This window comes from Sturnira hondurensis, unplaced genomic scaffold, assembly GCF_014824575.4.
Source record: "Sturnira hondurensis isolate 20B ecotype Veracruz unplaced genomic scaffold, ASM1482457v3 Scaffold0018728, whole genome shotgun sequence".
In the NCBI taxonomy this organism is placed as follows: domain Eukaryota; kingdom Metazoa; phylum Chordata; class Mammalia; order Chiroptera; family Phyllostomidae; genus Sturnira; species Sturnira hondurensis.
Window position 1 is genome coordinate 16530712 of NW_028091359.1, and position 6753 is coordinate 16537464.

A 6753-nucleotide genomic window follows, 5' to 3' on the forward strand; every position below is an offset into this window, starting at 1 on the left:
CCAGACAGCCAGTGGAGTGAGGAGTGTCAGGAGAATGGCTCCACCCCCACCCAGCCCCCCAGGCTGGCATTCCTCATTTATGAAGTACATCATAAATCACCGCTCCCACCCAGACCCACACTGAGACCCGAAAAGGCCCCAGGCAACAGCTCCCCCTGCTCCCCGCACCCCTGCCACCACCACCACCATTGGGAATGGGCCAGAGGCAGAATGGTAGGACTCCTTCAGAGGCTTACCCACAATGCAGTGGGTTTCTAAGGAGCAGCCCCAGCTTCATCTGCAAAAAAGACCCTATGCTACCACTTTCTTCTAGACCCTGGTTGGGTCCCTTAGTCCAGCCCTGGCTGGGGAAGAGGTGAATGTGCTTTTCAAGGGCACATGCCCCCCCCATTATCAGCTCCCCTTCATGCGTATCCTCTGACTTTCCCCTCAGTACTGCTCAGAGAGGACCAGAGGTGGACTAAGGTCACACAGGAGTCCCAAAGGATAAAGACCGGGCTGGCCCAGCCTTCTCCAGGGAGGAAGTAGGTGAAAGCTGGCCTGGGGTTTGGGGATCAGCTGTGGTGGGTGCCCTGGCAGAGCTTGGGGTCCAGGCCTCCCCCAGGTGCTCAGAAACCCTCCTCAGCAGGTGGGAGGGCAGACAGGAGGCAAGTGGCACCTGTCAGCATAATCACCGTCATTAGCTGGGCAATAAAGCAGCACAGACCAGGCCAGCCTTTGAAAGAAAGGCCTGTCAGCCCAGGTCAGGTGTGTGCAGGCTCAGCCCTCCTGCACACAAACTCAGGGCTGTGGCAGGTGGACAGGGCCCTGGGGGGACAAGGGTCTGCATCCTCTCTGCCTGGGCACCCACGCCCTTCACCTATGGCTTCCACAAAATATCCCAGCTGCTTTGGGTGTCTCCAACCAGCTGAATGTGTGCAGTGAGGGACTCAAGAATGGCCACGGAAGTGAGCTCCTCATTGCTGGAGGAGATCCACGAGGCCAGAAGCAACTGGAGGACAGTCTGCCTGATGCAGCTGTGTCCTCAGTTGTTCGCACAGGGCTTGAACCAGTGACTGTTGTATCATTGAGTGAATGTATCAGAGGTAGAGGGGGCTTCTTGCTCCTGGAGGGAAGTTGGACATGCTGCCCTCAGAGCCCCTTTCCAGGTTGCCGTGTGTGACGTGCTGTGTGACCGTGAGGCATCTTGGTCTCTCTGGGCCATTGTCATCTTAGGCTCAGCATAGGTCCAGACTTCTACTGGAGCCAACTCCTACTGTCTTCCCCTGCCCCTGTCCCCTGGGGTCATGGGAACGGCCCTGTTTGCCTCACCCTTCTCCTGCTGGCCAGCCCCAGCCCCAGAAGCCACTATGGCAGCCAGAGTGCCTGGGAAAAAGATATCGAGCCAAGGTTTTCAGGGAGAAAGGGGTAGAGAGGGGGCCCTTGTTATGAGATGGAGAAGGTGGGAGCGGGGCTACTGACCCCATTCTCTGGGTTCACCTTGACTTGGGCTTGGGTGAAGGGCAGCTCTAGCAGTTAGTGTCCTCAACTGCAGAGTAGGACCCTTGGGGTTTCAGGCCATGACTTCCCTGTCTCCTCAAAGCCTCAGAAGGGAGGCTGCTTCCTGAAGAGGGAGGGGTGAACTGTGCGGGGGGGAGGTGGTACAGCCGGGGTATGGAGTGAGGGGTAAGGGGTAGGGTAAGAATGGTATGGGTGAGGTTCTGGTGGGAGCCAGCCTGGGGAGGGTGCCTCCACCCCGTCAGGGCCCCATGATTCGTGATTAGCAGCGCCAAGAGGTTCTACTGGGGCAGGGTCCTGGGGAGCCCTTAACCTCAGGAAAGGGATCGGGGAGAAGAGGGCAGGTGGAGGTCAGCGAAAAGGACCAGAGCAGGTTGATTGGAAAGACTGACAGGAAGGAGTTGCTCTTAAGGGTGGGAGGCCCACAGAAATGCACACGCAGAGCTATGAATGCTCAGGTGCACACAGAACAACTCCCAGACCCAAGCACAGCGATGGATGCCTGCACACACAGTTACACACACAAACACTCGGTGTGCACAGTTACGGGCACACGCAGCTCTTCTACACCCAGAGTCATTCACAGACACACACACACACACACACACACACACACACACACATGCACGCCCTTGGTCGCACCTGTGAGCCCGAGAACAGAAGTATCAAATCTCACACACTCACTCTCACACACAGTGAACACGCACTCACAAACAGCAAACACACACTCTGGCACAGCTCCTCCCCGCCTTCATGACTGCACCTCCCTGTAACAGGAGGGATTAAGACAAGACAGGAGAAGCCTGCCCTCCCCACCCACAGGACTCTAGATCTGTCCCTCCCCACTGGACCCCCCCCCACCACCACCACCAAGCTCAGCAGTTGGAAACTCCCTGGATTTCCCAAAGGGTCAGCCAACCAGAACAGGCTCAGACCTCCCAACCCAGCGCCCCTGCCACACACCCTCCACAGGTCCGCCAGCTCTCCTCCATCACCCACAGCCACCGTGCTGCCTGGTCTCCCCACAGAAGCCTGTTCTGAGTAATCTCAGACCTCTCCAACCCTTCGTTGACATGGGGTGCTCCGGCCTCAGGGCCTCGTGGCAGCTCTGCTTGGGCCCAGACCCTCCACAGATGCTCTTAAGTGTCTTCTGTGCCAGTGGAGTGAGACGGAAGGCCTGGGAAGTAGCAGGCCCAGTCTTGGAAACCCATTCTAGGAGACAAGTCTGGCTCGCATTCAGCAGAATTGGACAGAAGATGGCCAGCCCTGATGTGGGGCATAGGGAGGGGGCCCTCCACCAGCACACTGGGGCTACCAAGGGTGGGAGCAAGCTCTTCCTTTTCCCTGGAGTCACCAGACTGGAGCCTGGCAGACATCGGTCCCCAGGGTTTTCATCCCTCAGCAGGGCTGCCACTGGCTCAGAGCAGCCCAGCCCTGGGCAGAGCCCAGCCGCAGACAGTGAACCAGTCCTGACCTTCAGGCTTCAGAAAGACAGAGCCTCCCCGGCCCAGGATGTATAACTGACTCCAGCTCCAGCCCATCCAGGCCAGAGCCCAGCTCAGCTACAGCTGCAGGCCCTGGATGCTGGAGTGTGGGGCCCCAAACCTCCAGCAAGAAGTCCCTTCCAAGGGGACCAGAGCCGACATTACAGCAGCTAGAGTTGAAGCTAGACACCAGAACAGACTTTCGGGGTCTAGGAGAGAATTCTGAGGAGCTGGCGTGATGAGAGAGGGAGAGGATGGTTCTGTCTGGGGGCAGAGAATGAGGGGAAGGACCCCCCAAAACCTCTAGCATTCCAAGGTTCTGTGGAATCCCTGAAGCTCCGGCTTCAACGCCCAGACCTCATGCAATGAGGAGACAGCTTCCCAGAGGAAAGAGGGAGCCAGCGTCCGCACCCACTCCCGGGGCAGAGGTGGGTCCCGTCTCAGGAGAGGGAGAGGCTCCTCTCACCCCTCAGAAGCAGTCTCCCTGTGGGAAGGGGGAAGCCGCCATCTTTCCTATCTCCCCATCACAGCCTTCCTGGGACCCTTGGGCCCTGAATTAATTTGCAATTCCTTGATTTTTAATGAAGTTGAAAAACTTTTCATTTGTTTACTGGCCATTTGCATTTTATCTGTGAATGCTTATTCATATCCTTTGCTCCATTATTCGGTGAGATTGTTCTTGCTTATTTAGAGGTGCTCTTTATATATTATGGGTATCACCCTTTTGTGATGTGTGTGGCAACACTTTCTTCCAGGCTGTTTTTTCACCTTTTAGCTTTTTTATGGTATCTTTCACTGTAATGAAATATTTAATTTTTACTTAGTTAAGTTACATATTCCTCTACAGGTTCTGGATTTGATGTAGTACTTTAAAAATGCCTTTTCCACTTCCTAATTATAAAAAATGTTTCCTATATTTTCTATTTACTTGTATGGTGTTCATTTTATATTGATCTTGAGTCCATCTGGATTTTTTTAAATGGATAGTGTGGAGTAAGCCCATCATCCCAAGTCCCCTTAATGAATTCTTTACGTTCCTGCCACTTTAAACCACTGTATGATCACACACCCGTCTCACAAACACCCAAGTTGACTCTGAACCCTGCTGTCTTCCATTAATGTATTTGCTAATTTGCACCAAAATCACACCATTTTAATTGCAGAGGGCTTTTGAGCACCTTCATATCTGGCAAAGCGGGTTCCCCCCTGTTAGACTTCTTTTTCAAAAACGTCTAAGCTCAGCTCATGTATGAACTCTCCCCCAAACTTTGGAATCCACTCGTGGAGTTGGGGGAGGGGGGGTTAGACTTTCGATCTGAATGGCCTTCAGTTTATAGGTTATTTAGGTCACAGTTGACATCTGCATAACATACTGAGCTTTGCAGTTCAAGAACGTGATATGCTTTTACATTTTTTCAGGTCTCACTTTACATCTGCCAGTAAAGTGCTATCATTTTGCTCATGTCGATTTTGTGCATTTCTTATCAAGTTTATTCCTGGGGATTCTGTAATGTTATTGCTACTGTGAATTGGATCGTTTGTCTCCTCACATTTTCCAATTGGTTATTTTAGTTGCATAGAAATGGGATTGGTTTTTCTATACTTAATGTATATCCTGCTGCCTTACTAATTTCTCTCAATAGTTCTAGTAGTTTTTCAGTTGATTCTCTTAGATTTCCTACGTAAACAATCACGCCATTGGTAATTCTTGAAGATTTTGCCTCTTTCCTTCTTAATGCTTGTGTCCCTTATTACTTTTTCTTATCTTATTGCACTTACCAGGGCCTTCACAACGATGTTGCCTGGTAGCAGCACTGCACTACTCCAGTTACCACTTTCCTGGTTCTCTGTGCCCAGATTATCTGGAATTGCCTGGGAGTCTAGAAGCAACCATTAGCCCTGTGCACATCAGACAGGAGCAAGCAGCAAACACGCTAGTAGGTCCTGCCCTTTCACTGTGAAACTTCACCAATGATTAGGTTAAGGGAGCACAGTTTTGATTGCTAGTGTGAGACCCAGGGAAAGGTGGGCTGAGTCAGGGGCCTTGTTCCAGCCCCAGAACACAATTCCCATTCCCAGGTGGGCAAACCAGCACACCCTCATGTCCCACCTAGCACCACTGGGCTTGGCGAAAGGGAGCTCACATTTATTGAGCATCTGCTATATACGAGGGATTGTCTAGGAACTCTAAACATTGTCTTCTTTAACCCCGCAACAACTCTGTGGGTAAATAATACTATTCCTTGTGAACAGATGAGGAAACCAAGGCTCGGCATAGTGCGCATGGAAGGAGCCACAGCTAACCACCCCTCCCAGATGGGCTCATTGTTATCTGCCTCCGCACCCCCTCTTCTGGGATGAATACTCCCTGCCTAGACAAAGAAGTCTCCAAATGCTTTAGTCTGCCCACACCGGTGCCAGGAGACTACCACCATCCCCTAGCCGAGGCTGACATTACCTCTCTCCTCGGAATGAGACAGAGTGAGCGGGGAGGAGCCGACCTATCTCGCCCTCAGGCCAGAAGCCAAGGCCCAGGTCTTGCTGGGCAGCAGATCTACTTCCACTAGGTCCCTGCAGCCTTCAGCTCTGGGGAGGCATGAAGTGGGCTTAGAGGACAAGAGGGTGTGGGGAGGAGGGAAAGAGTGGCCAGGGACAGGAGACAGGGGTGGGATACAGAAGATGACAACGGAAGCGGTGGGAACGTGGTAGGGGCAGGGTCTGGGCAGAAGCAGGGAGGGCTGTCAGGGACCCGGGACAGGCCCGAGGCTCAGTCCAGGCAGGAACAAGGGGCGGACTCCCAGGGCTCACCAGGCACTCTGCTCCCAAGGTGGACTCTGGGGGCCGGGACCAGAGCCCCCACCACGTGGGTTTGTGTTTCTGTTCTCTGGACCGCAGAGAGTGGCCCTGAGACTGGGACACAGAACCCTGGGGACCCTGATCTTCACATACTCGGTGACACAGATACACACACAAGGAAGAGGGCCAAGCCAGAGCAGAGACAGGGGGCCAGACGCGGTGACACGCAGGAGGACGCGGGCACAGGCCAATGCAGGGACCCAGAGCCACACACAGACCCGGAGAGGAGTGTGCAGGCACAGGAGAGACCCACATGCCACAGACACGTGCACACATGGGTGTGCGCACACCACACACAAGGAGACACCCCAAAGGTATCAGAGGGATCCCAGCAAGACACGGAGATGACCAGACCCCATGGACAGGCCATTCTCAGCAATCCGTGCTCATGCCTGGCCCTTGAGGGGTCACAACTACCACCTGCCCCCTAGGCCTCAGGGACCCCTGGACCACCACCTAGAGCTGCTCCCTAGAACCCTCTCGTCAGCCCCATGAACACACATGTTCACCCAGCTCTACTGACACGAGTGCATGTCCCAACAGGCCTGTGCCCCACCTCAGGGGGCTGACATCCCCCTTCTTGGGTGCAGGTGGGGGCCACAGGACAACCCCCTCCTTCATAGGCCACAGGCTGTGCCTGCTGGCAGACACAGGGGACCTGGGCTGGCTCAGGAGGAGGGAGGGGCTAGGGGGGCCAGGGCGCGGCTGGGGCGGGCACAAGAGCCCGTACCTGTCAAACAAGAGCCAAGGAGCAAACTAGCTTCTTAGTCACCTTGCTCTTCTCCCCGTTTTGGCAGCAGCCCCTCAGGGCAAGGGGAAGCTGATATCATAATTATTGGCTCACCCAGCAGCTGCCTCCCCTCACCTGATGTCAGCACAGACCCGGGACAGCCGAGCTGACGGACTGACAGACGGA